Source organism: Grus americana, chromosome 1, assembly GCF_028858705.1.
Source record: "Grus americana isolate bGruAme1 chromosome 1, bGruAme1.mat, whole genome shotgun sequence".
In the NCBI taxonomy this organism is placed as follows: domain Eukaryota; kingdom Metazoa; phylum Chordata; class Aves; order Gruiformes; family Gruidae; genus Grus; species Grus americana.
Window position 1 is genome coordinate 196,283,671 of NC_072852.1, and position 19,189 is coordinate 196,302,859.

Consider the following 19,189-nt stretch of genomic DNA (forward strand, 5'->3'; position numbering starts at 1 on the left):
CTGCTAACTAGGAACAGACCAGGGCTTGAGCACAAGCACCCAGCCTGACTCTGCCCACACTGCTTATCATTAGTTCACTCCCTGGCCATGATTGCAATGCTCCAACCAGCTCCATCTGAGACAAATGGGGCTGAGAGTACATCAGTTTATCTGTGCCATTTGTTAGTAGAGTCATGGATAGTCCTGGTACCTCTAGCAGGACAGACACAAACAGCATTTGCAATAGAATCATATAGATCTGCTATGGACTTTTAACATATTCTGTGATCGTCAGCTGTTTCCTGGTCATCTTTCAGAGGTTTATTGCAGCAACCTATATGTCCAACTATTAATCAGAAAATGACTATTAGTGCACGGAGTTTGGAAGCACTCTGAAACTGTAGCCTCTTCAAACTACATTTTCAAAGATTTTGTGTTACGTTCATATCATAACTTTGACATAGCTACAGAAATGTCATTGGTGGGGTGACATTAAAAACGTTACGGATAATAAAAGCCCAGTTTTGAGTGTGCTACTCCTAACTTCAAAACACATCACTATGTCCTCTACTGCTCTCTAGCACAGAGGACAACTGGCATGAACCAGTCCCCATCCGCAGTCGGATACGGAGAACTTTGGAAAGAGGGTATCCCTGCTCCAGATTAGCTCCTAAACTGTGCCCTAAAATGGCTGGCCTATGGCAAAACAGCGCAAGGACTGTCCCAGCAGTGTATCACCACAGGTGACTGAGTTCCAGAATTGAAAAGTGCCAGGGAAAACTCCCAGGCACTCTTCAATTTACTAGTATAATCTTTGCATTCTGCACATTTCAACAATTAGTCTCACTGCTGTAACTGTAAGCAAGGTTCAGGAGTAATTCAGAGAGATATTCCTCTCCTGTGCACTCATGGAGATGTGAGTTGGATATGACTAGCTAAAAACAGTGACATGAATGCTTCTGCAGACGTGAGGGCAAGTTCTGTATGTATTTTGCTTGTGATACTCAAATTACCATCAATGATGAGGATACAAGTGACATAGACCAAGTTGACTGATTTTCAAGTAGGATCATTAATAATATGAAAGTCAGATTTCAACCTCCAGAATGTCATGTAAAACTCAAAAATCAGAACCAACCTGCTATTTTTGTGCATAAAAATATGGATCAACAAGTTTCTCAACCCACACAGCTATCTACTTGCCAAATAAGTTAAAATCTGACCTTAAAGATGAGCTTTTCATTGAGGCACTTCCCAAGAGAAGGAAAACTAACACATCCTTTTAGGCTGCACTGCCTTCTCCTCATACACAGCTCTGAGATCCAAACATTTTTGGTTTTATAAACCGAATCTATCCTGAAAGCATTTTTGCTTGGGTAATTAAAGTGGGAAGGAATATCCGAAGAGAGTGTCAGAACAGAGAAGGTCTTAAAGACAGTAACATGAAAAATATTTCTATCCTGCTCTATAGTGTCACTCAAAAATTCATTTATGATCTTGATGTTTATAGTTTTTGGAACACAGATGGGAAAAGGTCTCTTAAAGGTTTTGTGTTTTAACAGCACTGGAGCTGACATAGGGTCATGCATCAATTTGGATGTTGTACCTATTGAATAGATGGCCTTTCAGTTCAACACTTTTAGATTTGAAGATCAGATTCATTTGGTTTTCTTGGCAATATCTGACATTTCTTATGTCAGAGGAAAGATTTTCTTGTAATTGCTCATCAGCAAATCCTTGTCTGAACATTTAAATAATTTACAAGCACAAAACCTATTTATTGTATTTTATTAAAAAGGGGCCAAACTTTCCACTAGTACAATTGCATGTAGTGCCATTCACTTCAAAGAAGCTACATATGCTTACACAGCAGGGAATTAGCCTAGATACTGTCAAAATGCTTCATTACTAGTCAGGTCAGACAATAAATCAGATCTTCTGTTTGTGAAGTACTGCAATTTATGTCTAATTACTGGAAGAATTGGTATATAAAGTAATTATCAAAACTGGAAAGCAATCATCTCCTAAACGTGCAAAACCTCATCTATAATTTGAATTTTAAAAAAACCAGCCAAACAAAAATCCCATGATGATGGCAGGCATAAAAAACCTCTTGCTTTCTTGCAAACATAAGCTATCGCTTCCTGCTTCCCTTTTCTTCAAAGACCCCACCTTCAGCATCTTTTTGGCTCATTTAAAGGGCCATTGTCACAGAATTATTGACTCACAGCCCAAAGGAAGTCCCCAAAGACAGGTGAAGCAAAGCTTACGTGGAATGTCTAGTCCTCAGCTCTTTCAGAAGTAGAACAAAGACTCCAAATGGAGACCTCTGACTATGAAATTAGGTGAACTGTCACAATTTTACTCCAGTCTCTTTCCCTAACATTCCCAGAAATTCCTTATTCACCACTAAGATTCAGCACGTGGACTTGCAGAAAGATTGTGCTTCCCTGGTGGGAAATTAGGGATAGGGTTAGAAGTCCATTTATAACAAGCACCTAGTTTCAGTTTCAATACGGCTGCTTGTTTCTAATGAAATGGCTAATATGAAGTATCTAAAACCAGGCTGACTGAAGAGGGAAAAAGAACACTCAGATCAGGTGTTCAGAAAATATTTGCATTTTGTGATCTCCCATTCAGTTTGTACATCTGACAAAGAGTAGGGAACACAGAAAGCTAGCTGTGAAATATGGATTACTGGCCCACTAGTGCAAGTCCAAGAACAGAGCATGGAGCCGTACATAAACTGGGTATCACATGCTACTTTCCAGTTACAAGTGAGTATAACTTCTGGAGGCATCTATTAGACTATGTGGAACCTAGCAGCTGTCTGCAAGGTGCACCTTGCATGCCTACTGTACTACTTACTATTTGGTTTCTGCTGAATATGCTCCTTGGGGAAGGCTCTTGCTCTCTGTTCATCAGAAGCCTTGAAAAGATATCAAAATGGAAAAAAAAAATTATTCACTCTAGGTTAATAAGGAAGATCTTCGAATTACAGAATATTTATTAAAATGTCAGTTCATTTTTTTTCACGCAAGCACCAGTCTAGATTACATTTCAACTAGCTTACTAAAGATTTTCTATTCATTTTATTGTCAGAGTTGCCGCTTGCAATTCAGCACAAGCTTTGTGCCTGTGCAGTGCTATGAAAACTGAACACACTGTGAGCCACTTTCAAATATGGATGTAGCACTTTTTATGGCAGGATGAAATCCTAGATCTTAGAAGTCAAAGAAAATGAAGTTTTCAGCTCAGACAGTTCATGACTCCAAACACCCAAGGGATGCAATCTTTGGGATAGTGATGTGTTGCCAGATGAAATGCTGGAGAGAGCATAAATAAATAACCCTTTCCTATTTCTCAGAATTGCTTTGATGAGAAATTTGCACATACTTTGGAAACTCTAGTGGTGGCCATGGAAATTACCCTTGCTATGACAGTGCTGAGAAAAAACAATATTAGGGTTGCCCAGAGAGGTTGTAGATGCCCCCTCCCTGGAAGTGTTCAAGGCCAGGTTGGATGGGGCTTTGGGCAACCTGGTCTAGTGGAGGGTGTCCCTGCCCATGGCAGGGGGGTTGGAACTAGATGGTCTTTAAGGTCCTTTACAACCCAAACTATTCTGTGATTCTATGATTTATTACCAACAAAATATTCTGGCAGTACAGGAAAAAACACGCTCCTTATACTGCTACATATTGTGTACACTATTCTTTACTCACTCTACTTTTTAGAGTACAAGCAGTGATGTAAATTGACTGCTTCTTCAAGAGGATGTTCTGCAAACTTAAACAGAAAGTTATATTTTAGTATGCAGGCAAAGTTTTTTCTCTCTTTGCTTTATCTTATTATTTGCAGTTGGATTCCTTTGCTACATACTGTTCCTGAATCTTCCTAGATAACTATTCACACTCAAGACATGGGTGAGAGAAGGCAAGCGTCTGACTGATATCCTGGAAGAATGAGATTTTGGCTGTGAAAATGAGAAATGTGTAATGTGATTAGACTGATCTCTCCTCATCCAGAAAAAAAAATGCATTTATAAATCAAAGTTACTATATAAGTTGGTTACAGGTATTCAATGGACAAATGATTCTCTTTCTCAGTTATATATTTCCATTTATATATAAAAAACTATTGATTCTGCAGGATGAGGAGGGTATCTCTCCATGCTTCATTATTCCAAGTGACACATCATAAATTATGCTTTTTTATGGACTTTCATATAGTTTCCTTCAAAGAAGACTCTTTTCTTTTCCTCAACTGCTCAGCTGTTAACCCATTCTTCTACTAGAAGAGATACTATGGCAGAAGATGAAAAAAGTGCCTGTGAGCATGTTAATCACAGTGTGATTGATGCTGCCATTACAAGGAAAGGTTAGACAATATGCTCAGCAGTTTTTACTGCTATTTACAACACAGTGCCAGTCATCCAAAACGAGGACTGATCGGTGCACAGACTTCAAATTAATTGGAGTCCTCTGAACCTAATGGCAAGTCTGATAACATTCATCTATTTTCATTTCCCCTCCCTCTTTCAGCGCATGGCTGAAGTCTGAAAACATCTGAAATTCATGAGACTTTCATGGTCTGACTACAGAAGCCAACTTGTTGCTCTGACTCCCTGTACACATCCCTTATATAGCAGGGTCAGCCCCTACAAAACTCAAACAAAACAGAAAAAATGCAGTAGACAAAACAACAAACTGGAAAAAAAAATTATCACCTCTAATTTTTAATTTCTTCTGTGAAACTATGTTTCACAGAATGCTCTCGCACCCTGCATTGTCAACATGACTTCATGTATTTTTATTGGAAAAGATGTGAATTCTGGAATGTGGGTACACTATTAATCCAAACAATCTTGTGATGTGAGTCTGAAAAGGCAAACTTCTTAAAACTTCTGTAAATGTACTTGTCTTCATAAATTATTTGAAAGTAAATATATTTTTTGAATCAAAGAATAAGCTTCTATCAACAGGAATAAGTTCCAGCTGTGCAATTAATGCAAGCAGAGAGAAAAGGCAATCTATAAAGCCCATGACCAACTCCATATGATTGGTAAAATAGAAGAAAATTACCTTTATATAGTATACTTTCTTAAATATGTGCTTTCATTTCTACATCTTTCTTACTGTCAGCCACAAAAACCAAAAAAAAATCACACCTCAATATTCAGAAACAAACCAATTCAAGAAATTGTCATTCTAATAAAATAATAAAAGTATAACAAAACTATTTCACAATAATGGAGATCTTATTTAAGTATACCTGGGCAGTAGATGTTCCTTTCCATCTCCATTACTGATATTATAAATATCAGTGTAATTGGTCTGAAGTAATAACCATAGCAATGACCAGAGTCCTACATGCAACATTTGGTTCCAATATTGAACAAACAATTTTGTAATAAGCTGAAGACATACCTCCTTGTTCCCTAGCCTATCTTTCACAGGTTAGTCCAGCTATTTTGTTGTGTAGTACTTTTAAAACTAAACCAGTCAAGCTGTTATCTGAACAGTCACTTTGTGTGGTCATTCACATAACACCAAGTGAGTCTTATTTTGTTCTGAAAATGCTTTCCTTAGATTTTCAGAAGTGTTGTGAGATGTTCTCCTACCATAAACAAATGCTTACAGAGTTATCGACATCCTGCCTTGCTAAAGGCTTCCTGGAATTTCAAACTCATGAGGTGTTTTTTACTTGCAGTCTCAACCCTGCCAAGTGCACCTGCGCATCATTACACATTTGCTCGATGTCTATATATTTCAGTGGTGTCTGAAGTGGGTCATGGTCATGTCAAGCATTCAGAGACCACATAGGATGAAAAGCATTGAACAAACATTGAAATTTATTTCCCTTTCACTTTGTAGCCTTCCAGTACCTAAAGGGGCCTACAAGAAAGCTGGAGAGGGACTGTTTACAAGGGCATGGAGTGACAGGACAAGGGGTAATGGCTTTGAGCTCAAGGAGGGTAGATTTAGATTAGCTGTTAGGAAGAAATTCTTCCCTGTGAGGGTGGTGAGGCACTGGAACAGGTTGCCCAGAGAGGTTGTGGATGCCCCATCCCTGGAAGTGTTCAAGGCCAGGTTGGATGGGGCTTTGGGCAACGTGGTCTAGTGGAGGGTGTCCCTGCCCATGGCAGGGGGGTTGGAACTAGATGATCTTTGAGGTCCCTTCCAACCCAAACCATTCTATGATTCTAATAATGGACAATGAGTTAACAATACAGAAATGAACTGCAATGAAAGAGCTGCCAGACAGTGGTGCATATGAGATATTAGAAGCTAAAATTAACAGAAAAGAGGACCAGGTAAATTTTCAACAGCAATAAGCAACAACACACTCTTAATCCAGGTGCTCAACTTGGCTGACAGAAGGACAGTATTTAAGCCATAACACAGCTCCCACGTGCTATGAAGTTTAAACATTCCCTAGCAGACGACATCCCTATCTTTAGCAGGTATCACTCTGCTGTCACTCTTCCAGCAGATCCCAAAGAGTTTAAACTATTTATTCCCTTTGTAAGAGCCATTCAACACACACTGTTGATGCCTCTAATCTCTCATAAGACAGAAGCAGATGCTTACAAACCTTTCTGCCTACTACGTGGTTACGTGTGAGCAGACTTGGTCCTGTCTGGTGGTATGTTCCCTTGCAGAAATGCAGGACAGCCTTTCAAAATGAAAGAATTTACCCAAGACTTTTTGGGGAAAAAAAGCCAAGGTAAAGCTTTCACATGCATCCACGGCTACCAGTGTAATTTCCCCCCAGTTTTGGGGCCTCCTGGGCAGCTTCTCTCTCTGTCTGGGTGACGGCCTCCCTAACACGGCCTGCTCTTCACTTTGAACTCTGGCCCAGGGGTTCCCCATCCTTTTCCTGGCAACAGCAGATAATGCTGGTCACTAGCCTGCCATTATATAATCAAATAAATCCCTTTTGGAAACCCCAGTAGTTCATTAGTTTCAGGCCAGATGCTTTTACTACCCCTAACACTTCACCTTTCCCTTCTAACAGGAGAACTTAACTCCTCAGTCCACAGAGTCACAGTGCAGAGAGAATGAGAAAAATGTCTCCTAAACATATTTAGCAAAAGTAATCCCCACATTCTCCACCAGTTAATAAGAAGCTTTCTTGGAGGGAGATCTTGTTTAATTTTGCACTATAGATTATGATGTGCTACATATAAAGTTTAAAGGAAAAAAGTTTAAAGGGGTGGCTAAAATAAAAACACCATACACCACGGTCTCTTTTTTTCATATTTACTATTACACATTATGCGCTACTCAGAAACACTACTCCACTTGTCCAACCTTTTGCAGTAGAAGGCTGCACAAATCCCTTTATCAGACAAAATATGATAGGGGCACTTCTTTGGCTTTCCAGTTCTCACTACTCCTTGCAATAAATCCCACAACCTACTGCAGCCTTTAGAAACCCTTTCACAATTCTCTCTTTCATGCATGAGATGTAAGAGTCACATGAAGAGAAGCCAAAGACACGCCTGTGCGTTAGGGCCTCCTCATCTGTATGCAGCAGACCAGATTCCCACCAGTTTGTACCTAAATGTCAGTCCTAATACGTAGTTACCACAGTCAGATAGCCAAGGTGATTTATCTTAATAATGAAGGCAAAAAATGACTATGTTTCCTAGGTAAAATAGCACATTTTGACCCACTTCTTTTAGCTGAAACTATAGATTTATTTTTTCTTCAGCTGTTCTTTCATTTCACCTAGTTATGCATTGCTGCTAGGGGCACCAGGGCTTGAAAAAAGGTTCTTTGGATACAGTCTCCTAGGAAAGCAGAAATTTTAAAACAGCAATTACTTATTTGCTGGGAATCAGAAAATGCCCATAAATGGTTCATAAAATCTTGGGGTTTTAAATTACAGGTTACAAATAATGCTTATGGCAGTGATAGATACCTCTTATAGATCTCAAATTTTCACTGAAGAGAGGACCAAACAAATCTATAGGATTCATTTGCTTATTCTACCACACTCCTATAAGTAATGGCCTTATCAAAATGTGAGGTCAGCAGAAAGAGATCTTCTTGTCCTCCATACTGATCCCCTTCCTGGGGCCAAGGCACAAGGTACCTCCAACTATCAACTCATCCAATGCCCTCAAAACCCAAAGAGTTATAATAAGAAAACCCCCAAAGGAATAAAAAAATTAGAATGGCCTCTCTATCACCTACTAAAATTGAGAACAATAACGAGGGAAAGTAAGAAAAAAACTTCTCCTGCAATTAGAGTTTGAATAACATTCTGCAGTTTCACAGGAGCTGCAAATAAATGAAGTATTCAGCAATTTATGTGTCCAAAATATGCATACAAAAGCCCAAAATACGTTTTGTAGAAAGACATCATAGCTCAGCTGTTAGCAAGGGGCTTCAAACCCTCTGCCTCCTTCAAGAGCAGGGCTCCCAGCAGGCAGGAAAACCTCCACAGGTGAAGACAGTTTGGTTGTACTGACCAGAGAGCTCCTGTGTCCGCACACAAGGTTGCTAGGAATGGAAAAGGCAACCAGCACTTCTTGCCTCTCTCACCGCTGTGACCTTCCTCTGCCCACTTGTCTTCTTAGAGCTAAAACTGTCCAGTTTGAGCCAAAGCGAGGTATGAAGATTCCAGTCATTTTAATTCTCATGGAGCGTACACAATGCTACTTCATTGTAACCAGAAAGATTGTGGTCATTACCCAGACTTTGGTACAGCAATGCATTGCTCACAGCTTTATTTTACCTTTAAAAAAACAGACCAAGTGGGAACAAAGGCAGTTCCTGTGGACTCAGGCTACAAGCTGTCCCCTTCACCACTGCCTATTGTTGAGCAGTCATTGTGCTTTTTACTTGTAATCTTACAAAAAAGCATTTGCACAGAATTTTTCATACTTAAACAGTAGTTCGGCCATTTAAATCCATGGTAAAAAAAAATAAAAATCAGTATTCCAGACTCCCACATGCCACCATGTTTCACATGCAAAGTATGTCTGCCTATTTCACCAGTATTTCCTAAGAATAGTTACTATCAACCAACTTACACACAGATCCATCATCGACGGGGGGGTCATACACCAACAGTATATTTCTCCACTGTCTTTAATTTAGATTTATAATAGAATTTTTGCAAATAAACACAAGTTAGCAAAATACTGCAAGGAGTTTAATTTTCCTTACAGGGAAGTAGATGTCAAATTGTGATAGAACCCCAGGAGGCCACAAAGACTAAATTATAAGTCCCCAGATATTCTATGGTAAGTCTACTAAATAATTTTTTCTCTGCCAGGGGGATTACAGCTGAATTGCTGCATCTGCAAAATCCAAAGTCCTTTGGTGCTACAAAATTATTTTCTATTTGGGTCTAAGCTTTATGGTAGTTGGCTTCCCACTCACGGAAAGCCATAAATTATTTACATATCTTTGAGTATAAGTCTGTTATGAATACATTAACTGTTCTCTTACCTTCAGAACTCATTAGCAACAGGAACAAGTCTTCTGATGCTATTTTCCACTGTATATCCACTGCATATGCTGAACCTGCTGTGCCACTCAAAAGTGTTGTGCTTCCAACATTAGCCTTATTTTAAAGACTGAATTGAAAAAACAAATTGATATAATGGGAAAAAAAATCCTTAAAAGAAAAACTCAAACTATGTTGACCCAGTAGGTAGATGATCTAACGGGTCTTTATGAATCCTGCCTAGACACAGGGATTTATTGTCAAAACACTGGAGACTTGTTTTTTGGCCTGACTTCTAAGGAAATTGAGGCTTATGTGATCACATTGTATATACATTTATCAATCCTTCCTTAATAACCTTTGAACTTGTTGGCTAGTTTTAAGCAAACTTCACAGCTGGGGAAGAGGGAAGATAGAGGTGTCGGAAGTCCTGACAAGTTTTGTGAAAATTAGAGGCTGGGTAAAGAAGATAGAGAGGAGCATTTTGCCCATCCTGGGAGGTAGCAGCCCGCTGGCTGTCCCGGCAAACCTAACTCCAAGTGAGCCGCAGCCTGGGTTGATGTCTGCCCACCAGGCTGGGAACCCAGATCAAGCACAGCGTGCTGCGGGAGCTGAGAAGGACTAGGGGATGGAGGACACAAATCCCCGTAAACCCAAGTTCTCTGACAGGTTGCTTGTTTTTTTCATAACTTTCACAGACAACATCAATGAGGAGGAAACAATGTTTTAATTTGGAATGCAGACATGTACATATTTATGAAATAGTATATACTGCCAGGCTGGTTATAAGAAATAGGCAGAGCCTGGTCCTATGGGGCTAAATGATACAACCAGCTTTCCTGTAGTCCTGATTTTTTATTAAAAGGGTGGCTCTTTGTCTGTCCTGGAAAAGATCACAGTCCTCAGCCCTACAGAAACATCAGTGGGGACATGAGGGGCAGGCACCCTCCTTCCCCAACCCCTGGGTGCTACCTGCCAGCATTTGGGGACTTCTGCAGGGCTTACAAACACCCCCCTGTGCGCTGCCAAAACCCTCCCTATTTGGCATGCATCTCATCAGCTGTTTATTCATGGGGAAGCTCAGAAGAAAAAAGGAAAAAAAAAAAGGGTCCTGCAAAGCGCAGGTTGGCCTCTGAGGACGTTAATGAGAAGTCCTAGGGAAGCCCAGAAGCTCAGGTGGGGAGCGAGAGCAAGATGGGTCGGGGACTCCCTTCCCTGCAGAACCCAACCTCACGACCAATGGCTGGACAGGCCTGTGAGCAGGCAGGATACCCTCCCTTCCTGCGCTCAGTGGTATCCCACACAAATCCCTCATCAGGGAGAGGGACCATCGGCATGTTAAATTGGAGCAATTGAGATGAGGACTATATGGGGATGCCGAACTGCTGTATTTTGGTTCTGCCTTTGTGTTCTGCCGAGGATTACACAGATAGGCAAGCTTTTATATTTCTAAATAAGCAAATTTATATATATATATATATATGTGCATCTATTCTCCTGAAAGGTAAAACCAATCTTATGTACTGAGAAAGCAGACTGCAGTGATTTGTTTTTAGCTAGTTAAGCAGTCTGAGGTGATCCAAGAAAGAGAAATCAAGGAAAATGAAACATTGTTTCACTCTCCGATCAGTGTGCTTAGTTACAAGACTCTCACCAAATACAAATGTGATATCTCTGCTAAAATTAGGATATTAGTTCTAATTACTGGGCACACAAAAATCTCAACATTCTGGAGCTGAACTGATAATGTTGCTATGGAAATGAGCTTAATTACTACAGACCAGCTAACAAACTTCTCAATGCTCCTATCTTTACAAGCTATCTCTGGTCCTGAAAATTTCTGGTTTTTTTCCTCCCTCAAATAGGGCTAAATATCTCTAGTGTTAACAGTAATTAAATTCCAAGTCTGAGGCTATTCTAAGAACAGCCTGGCAGGGGCTAATGCGAGGGAAACACAAAAAGCGGTCCTTCAATGTAACCATTCTAAACAATTAAACCCACATTTTTATCAATATACTACTTCAAACACACCAGGCAATGCTAATTCCCTAAGTACATGCTAATGATTGCATGCTCTTCCTATACTTTTTCTCCACCTCACACAGGAGGAAAATTTTTGAAAAGGAGACCCATGCAGAAGAGGCTTTTCCTCCTCTCCCCAGACTTTAGTTACTGATTACTCCGTATGAATACGTACATGTGCATATGAATATATGCATGTATATTAATATATGCACACAAGAAAAAGGCCATTCACAAGGAGACTCTCGCGTTTTGCTTTCCCATGGTGGGAACCCCCATGCACAAGCTCCAGTGTGACCCGGACTCTGTGTGCTAGATACTATGGGGCAAGGGCTCCAGAGGGGATAAGCTGGCTTTGCTGGGGATAGAGGGGACTGCGGACAGGTGGGAGACCCTGGTTCAGTCCAGGAACCGTCTGACTGCAGGGGCTGAGACAGAGCTGACCCTACGGGTCTTGCACACATCGATGTGGAGGACTCTACTCCCTGTCGCTTGTTGAAGGGACTTCCATTCACTGTATATGTCATTCATCCTGCTCGAAAGATTTCAGTGCCTCCGCCAAGCCAGGACAGTAACACATGATGAACGTGACCCACTGGCTACCGGCCCACAGGCAGCAAAACGCAAATAGTCAAAGTGAACTCCACAAACACCCAGGAGCTGAAAATACTTCATTTCCAGAATGTAGAGGCAGTCTGCAAATTTTTCACCAACAGAAAAAAAGATTCAACTTTATCAGATAATTTATACACCATGAATAATTCAGGCAGTCCTAATAAACAGCTGAAACCAGAAAACCCACAAGGAGCACATTTTACAAGGTTTCTTGTTGGTGGACTGCAATATAAACTTGCTTACATCCAATCTGACAAATGTCACTCTGTTGACTTCAATTTAATTACTCCCAATTTATACCAGTCTGAAAGCAAAATAATTTGTTTAATTTCCCAAAGGATAAAAATACTGTTCAGTTCTGTGATGGATTCTTCATCCATATTATTTTCCAAAGATTTTCTTAAGTCTGTTTAAAATCATGCATAGTTGCCAAATTGCACAGAGTAATAGTTCAAAATTAATTGACCTCAGAACAACTTTACAAAAAAAAAAAAAGTGGAGTAAAAATACCTCTGAACATCTAATGCTCTGAAACTGCATCCTAGATTGTAGAAAAAATTTTCAAATTGGTTCAGAGTTGAGGAACTGTGTCTGCTAGTTTTTCCTTGATGAAACTGCAGAAGGTACTTCAGTTCTTGGATTCACAGAACTTAAGCCCAGAGGAGTGAACCACTTATCTGGTCTTGCCTCTGTATATCACCAGTTATTAAATTTCATTCATTAGCCCCTTTATTGAGCTGTAGAAGTGGTGACTTACTTCCAGTTGGAATTTCAATGGTATCAGCTTTCAACTATCAGTCCTTGACAATCCTTTCTTTGCTAGTCCTTTACTGTCACTATCCCTTTATGGCCAAGTTTATATATGACATCAAGTCACCTCTCAGGCTTTCTCTGAGGTGCTCAATGCCTGTCACTGTATTTTCTTCCCTTATTTCCATGGTTCTTTCCTGCACCTTCTTCAGTTTTCAATGTTATTTTTAAAACAAGGATATAAATTATTTGAGGAAAGGCAAAAAGCACCTATTTTTGCTACCCTGTGGTTTATACACCCAAAGACTGCAATCAGCTTTTGGCTATAGCCAAAATTTTTGGAGGAAGCAAAAGTAGCATCACGCAGAACTTGTTTCTGCAGCCAGGTGGATTGCTTCAGGCTAACTGGCCTCATTGAAAGTAAGCAATGCCTCTTCCTCTGGCTGGGGCTTCCTAAAGAAAACACACCGTGTGTCTAAGACAGAACATAAGTTTCACCAGAGCCAGTATCAAGTATCCCATACAGGCGTTGGATCTGTATGATTTGAAGCAGACTCTGGAAAGATATCTGTAGAGTTTAACTTCCTATAGTTTTTAGCAGTACAATTGTTGGCATCAATGGAAGAAGCAGGCGCTGCTTAAGGAGTTCAACAGTGTCAGCAGCCATCTGCACCGGGGTGCTCCCCTGTAGCAAATTCCCTCATTTGACCCAGAAAGGCAGCATGTACACTGTGCAAGGGGAAGAAACAAAGCTGACGTGACCTGCATAACCCTAGCTGCAGCTCCTGGAGTCCTTGGGTCTCACATGGCTCCCTGCAGCTTGCTCCCTGATGATAAACGGTTGGGAGAAAGACAGCTGGTGAACCAGCACACCAAGCGTCAGAAGAGACAGGAGGCAGGTTTAAAATGTACAAAGTGTGATGCAGAGACCTTGAGGTTAACTGTTCATAAGCTACTTCTGGAAGCTCCTGAGGGACTTAGGAGTTTATTACTTATTAGCTTATTTCTTATTAGTGCGGTGCCCTGCTAATGCAGCTCTACCAGCTGCAGGACTTGCTGTGGTGGGGACACACCAGCACATCCTCCGTGGCAGCTAAGGGAATGCCCAGGCCTCTCATAGGGATCACAGGAAACAAGCGCCCAGGTAACTAAGTGGCAGGAAAACCTGTCCCTGAAGGAAGCAAATACCACCCGACCTCTGGGCCAGCCGCTGGGAAAGTCTGCACTGAGCTCTCCAAAGGTTTCCAGCTGCATGGCTGTAAGAAAAAGAGGAGCCAGACACTTTTCTCAGTGGTCACTAACACACTGAGCCCAACAGCGAGTCCTCTGTGCCAGTTTCTGAGACCTATTTGAAGTAATCTTTATAGTCTGCAGAATAATCACAGTGTGCACAGGTACATCTCTTGGTCCAGGCGCAGGACATGCACACCAGCTCCGGGGACAGGGCAAAGGCGATGAGGCCGCGTCGGCTCAGGAAGAGACGTGCTGCCATGCTCCAACCACACCGGCACCCATTCCGCCCCACACCGCAGCCTCTTGTCCTCAGCCTAAACTCTTCTGACACAGGTAAGGGCACCTCCAACCCACATACTAGTTAATTTTGAGTAACCTCCCCCAGCAAAGCAGCATACACCATGCCTTCCCAGCAATTAATCATTTCGGTCTTGGCCCTGCCGCTGCACGTCTCCTTCGGTTTTGTTTCTGGCAACACTGCCAGCCCCCGACTGCCCACACAGACCTGCCCTTGGCCTCTGTTCCCACAAGAACTGCAGCAGCCAGGGTCTGGGCTCCTGCTGACAGCCCTTTGCCCTCCCAGGGAGGTGCAGCAACTCCATCTGCTCCCTCCTCCTTAAAAACAACCAGGAGCGCTCAGCTCCCCACCACGCTACTCCATAAGCGATGGCACCGCTCCACATCCATCCCCAGGGCGGTCCCTGCGGACAGCACAGCTTCTTGCACAGCGCCTACTCACACAAGTCATGTCTCTGCTTCCCCTGGGCACTCTCTTTCTCCAACCTAATTATGCTTTCCCAGGAAAAAAATAAAAAAATCGCTGCAGTGACAGAATGAATACAGGGTGGGAGTAAAACTGTGTCTTTAACCTTATTCTTGACACGTATTTGGCTTTGAGTGCTCCACTATGCAACTTTAATAGAGTTTCCCTGCAGCGGGGTTACATGGATCCGTGCAAGTGCGTGCAAGTGCCTGCAGTGCCAGCAGGCTCAGGGGGGACAGAGCACGCCTGCTTGGAGACTTTTTTACAGAAAGTATCTGGGGCTCTGACCTTCTCACTGGGATGACGGGGCTCCAGTCTTCAATGGCTCCTCTGAACTCCCTGTATGTAGCTGAGTTTATTTACTTTGAGGACATTGATCCCCTCCAGCCAAGAGGGTGCAGAAGGGCTTGTGCTGCTACAAGAAGAAGGTCTGTTTGCCATGACCTTGCATTCCCTGAAACGCTTGGAAAGCTTTCTGAGACAGCTTGGAGCAGCGCACTGGATCAGGTGGCTAATTATAAAACTGCATAGACTTTGGATGCGTACCTGATTCATATGGAGATCGACAGTAGGGCCCATGGGGTTTGTGCTGTGTACAAACATCAGCTGGTTTTCAAATGATCATTAATACAACTTCCCCAAAATCTGCAGCATGCTGAACCCCCTGCTATATGAGCACGATCAGTCCATCAGGTTTAAAGTTTCATATGATCCCTGCCTTCCCAAGGAAGCATTTCAAAAATTACTTTTAATACAAACATTTCCTTTTCCACTTTCCTCTCTCTCAAAAATATTCTTAAGTGGATCTGTAAAACTTCTAAAATCAGGTTGTCATCTTTGGATATAAGCCATGTTTGGCATATCTCGCCCAGAAAGGCAGATGTTTCATCAAGCTCTGGCCACCTAATTCCAGGAAACTGTGTAATGAAAACTACTTTGCAATCTTATCTACAGTTGTTGCCTCCTATATCCTTTATAATAGACATATTTATAATACATGGGAATGTATAATATATTAACTTTGTTAGTAGTCAGTCAGACAAAAAAGAACCATCATGGCATAAATCCACAGCAGATTTTAGCTTCTGCCTTTTCCAGAGAATAATAGCTGGCTGACTGGCTCTGCAAGTGATGGATTATGCACGCGCACACACACAAAACACAGACACCTGTGCAAAATGAGTGGTCTGATTGTCTAAGAAAATGTGGGCATCACTTCAGGCTAATTTTTCCCTGTATCTCCTTGCTAAAGGCAGTACTAAGCAGAATATATGGTATCGGAAACTATTACATTCTGAATGACTGATGTGAATGCATTTGAATCTTACCATGACCTCTACACACCGCCAACTCCAAGGCCAATTTCACTGAATGTGTAGCTAGTCCATTCCCCTGCAAAGATGCTTCCTAAGTGAATTTGCAAGGCCTTTAACACGAGCATCATTTGGTGATTCCGTGGTTGCCGCCCAGTTCAGACCCATTACGGCACTTCCATTACTGCCCAGTCAAACAGCAGATAGCGTTTGCAGTTGTTATTAATGGTACTGCAGCACTCTGTATGAAGAAGAGCCAAATATAATATGACACAATTCATCCAAGCCTGACAAATAATACCAGCTAACTATAGCAAAATTTACCTGTTATCTAAGTGCAAAGTACTTTTTAAAATTTCTTTTCATATTAAGGCACACGGTGCAGTGGTTCAAAAGTAGCAATCAGTGGTAGGATCCTTACCAGCTCGAGCAGCTGCGTGACTTGGGTAAGTGAGTGGGCAGCTAAAGACTTGCCTGAGGAGGCTGCAATGGCAGCACAGAGCACTGCTGCTCTGAGATGGAGGGGCTGCCATGGAAAGGGAAGGGACGGAGCTGAGATGGAGACGGAAGCATGCCCTTCCTGGCCAAGGCTCACAGCCCCTGGAGACAGAGGAGTTGGAGCAGGGAGAATGGGTATTTGATCAATTTTGACTAATGGTGATACTCACCGATTCTGAGCTGGTGATTACGGGATGAAATTAAGGTCTCCCCACAGCCACCCAGCAATCCCGGATGGACGCACAGGCACCTGTGCCCCGCAGCAAGCCTGCAGCCACTCCTGAGAGCTGGGGTGGCAACGGCCTGCTGGAAACTGAGGCCACGTAAGTCCAGCTGTGAGCATTCGAGGTGCCCTGAATGCCGAAGCATTAGAGACATGATGCCTGGGCAAATCAAGACACATGGAGTACTAGATGAAATCTCTTTACTTCTTTATAATGTACAGAGAGGGCCTCGAAGAGCAGGCTGCCACATTTTCTTTAAATTCAGTCCTTTTCTGCCCTTATCTACTTGAAAGACCTTCTTGATGAGTGGGGAACAAGGAGAACTATGGCAAACATAACAGTGACCTCTGCTTCAGGAAGAGAAATAATTTTGATTAAATGGGTTAAAACTCTTTTTCCGCAATGATAACACCCTTTTTGTGTGGATGCCATATAAATAGCTGGAAGAAAAGATATACTTATTAAGGATCAAAACTTTCTAGGCTTTCAATTAAAGGAGGGAAAAAACCCTAGCTGTTCACATCTAAGTCCTCTGAGAGATTCCAAAGAGGGGAGAAATGACAGGACATTTCCAATAATTTTAGGATAAAGAAATTGAGCAGAAGAAAACAAAAAAATCTTTCACGTGATCCTGAATAATTATGATGAAGCAAAAGCAATTAAAATTGTTATTTTTCAGTTCCCCTAGTGACCACCTTGCTGTACGAACCGGCTTTTACAGGAGCATGCTGAGGACGCAGAGCCTCCAGCTCTTCCCAGGGCTGCCCCACACGGGGTAAGTGACACGGCCCCTCTCCATGCACATCCTTGGGTGCCTCCTCCCACACTCCTCTGCCCCTTCCCTGCTCTCTAGTGCAGCAGGAGAGGAAACACTTGACTGAGAGGTGTGACTTTACCGATGCCTGAGGCGGCCCCTCCAGCAGAGCAGCTGCTGTCAGGGCCCTTCAGATCAAAATGCAGTTCCTGCAGGAGGACAACACCACCACAACATGCTTGCCTCAGCCAAGCGGCACATCCAGGTTGATGCTTGCCGCTGCTTCCCGTCCAACAGAAGCCAGCACGCTCCTACAAAGCAAAAGCATTTTCTTTTCCTGATAGTTGTATGTCAAGGACAAGTCAACTATTTTACCCAAGTAAAGCTAGAAGGAACTCTGTGTATGCACCTGACATTGGCTGTTTTGTTGCTAGAGTTGCCTCAAAGAGTTTATTTTCTATGCAGAGATCAGAAATGCAAATAAAGGAAGAAATTAAGAAGAAATCTAGAAAATGTTGTAGCAAATCTTGTCAAAATCAGATCACAAGCTGCATCACTGGATCACTGCTTTCATTATTGAGCTCACAATCTGCAATTATTCAAATGAGCGCTAAGGTGTTAGAAAAGGACTGATGTCCAAAGGACATTTTATTTTCTTTACAAACACATTTTCAAGAAGCTTCTCTGATACAGCAGATGACAGACACCAGCGTTGCAAGGGCAGAGATGTGCCTCCATTCCCCGCCTCTGCCTTGCAGGTCTCCTGAGACCCCCAGGGCAGGGGCACTGCACTGTGTGCTTTGCACAGACCCCTCCTTCAGACCCCGAGGTACCACCACAGCACGTTAGCAGATCAACCGCTCTTACCCCTTCAATGACTCAGGACGAGACCTTTTAGCCTTCCAGGATGCACATTACCAACTGTCAACTGGGCATAATGACACCCAGCTCTACATTAAGAAAAAGAACTATAGAAATGTTAATCAATTCTAATCAATACCAGGTGCTGTGTCTGTAACGAGCCGCTGGTGGCAAAATGGCAGCAGCAGAGCTGAGTTTCTCCAGCAAATACTGAGGGTACAAGGGGAAAACTGCTGGCCCCAAAATTTCTCTCACATTTAAAAGCAGGCCAGCAGAACTGATGCTGAGGAGCTCTGGCATCAGGGGGTACCAACCTGAATCAGCAGGTGACAAGAAAGGGGTTTGGTTTCCAATACTATCCACACAATCGTCCGCATTAAACTGGATCCTGTGTCAAGTTTTCCAACCTGTACTTGCAAGACCACTCACAACCACTATGCCAGGACAGGTCTGCGTGCTCTCCCTGTACTGCCCAGACCCACACAGCATGTCCCAGAACTGCATCTCCTCGTGTTCATCACACTGCCAATACCACGGAAAACCAGAAAATATGTGGTAGCTAGGTGGGTTCGAACCCTTGAAAAACACTAATGGTTGTTTCATTTCAAGGAGGGGAGAAAAAAGGCTGAGAAGAAAGGTTCATTATTCAGTGAAGGAAATGGGACAGGGCCTAAAACTGAATGACGGAAATGCATAGCCAATAAGACACGTATTT

The 19,189-nt window shown here is 42.3% G+C and overlaps 1 protein-coding gene across 4 annotated transcripts in view; it reads right to left on the reverse strand.

The window, feature by feature from the left end:
- Positions 1–19,189, reverse strand: part of MTUS2 (microtubule associated scaffold protein 2) — a 324,919-nt gene that overhangs the window by 258,012 nt on the left and 47,718 nt on the right. For 2 of the 4 annotated variants that reach the window (XM_054812935.1, XM_054812912.1), the window contains exon 3: positions 2,848–2,908. The exons of the other annotated variants lie outside the window; for them this stretch is intronic. The gene's annotated coding sequence lies outside the window, so the exon portion shown is untranslated. The remainder of the gene's footprint in view (positions 1–2,847; positions 2,909–19,189) is intronic. 4 annotated transcript variants of the gene reach the window in all.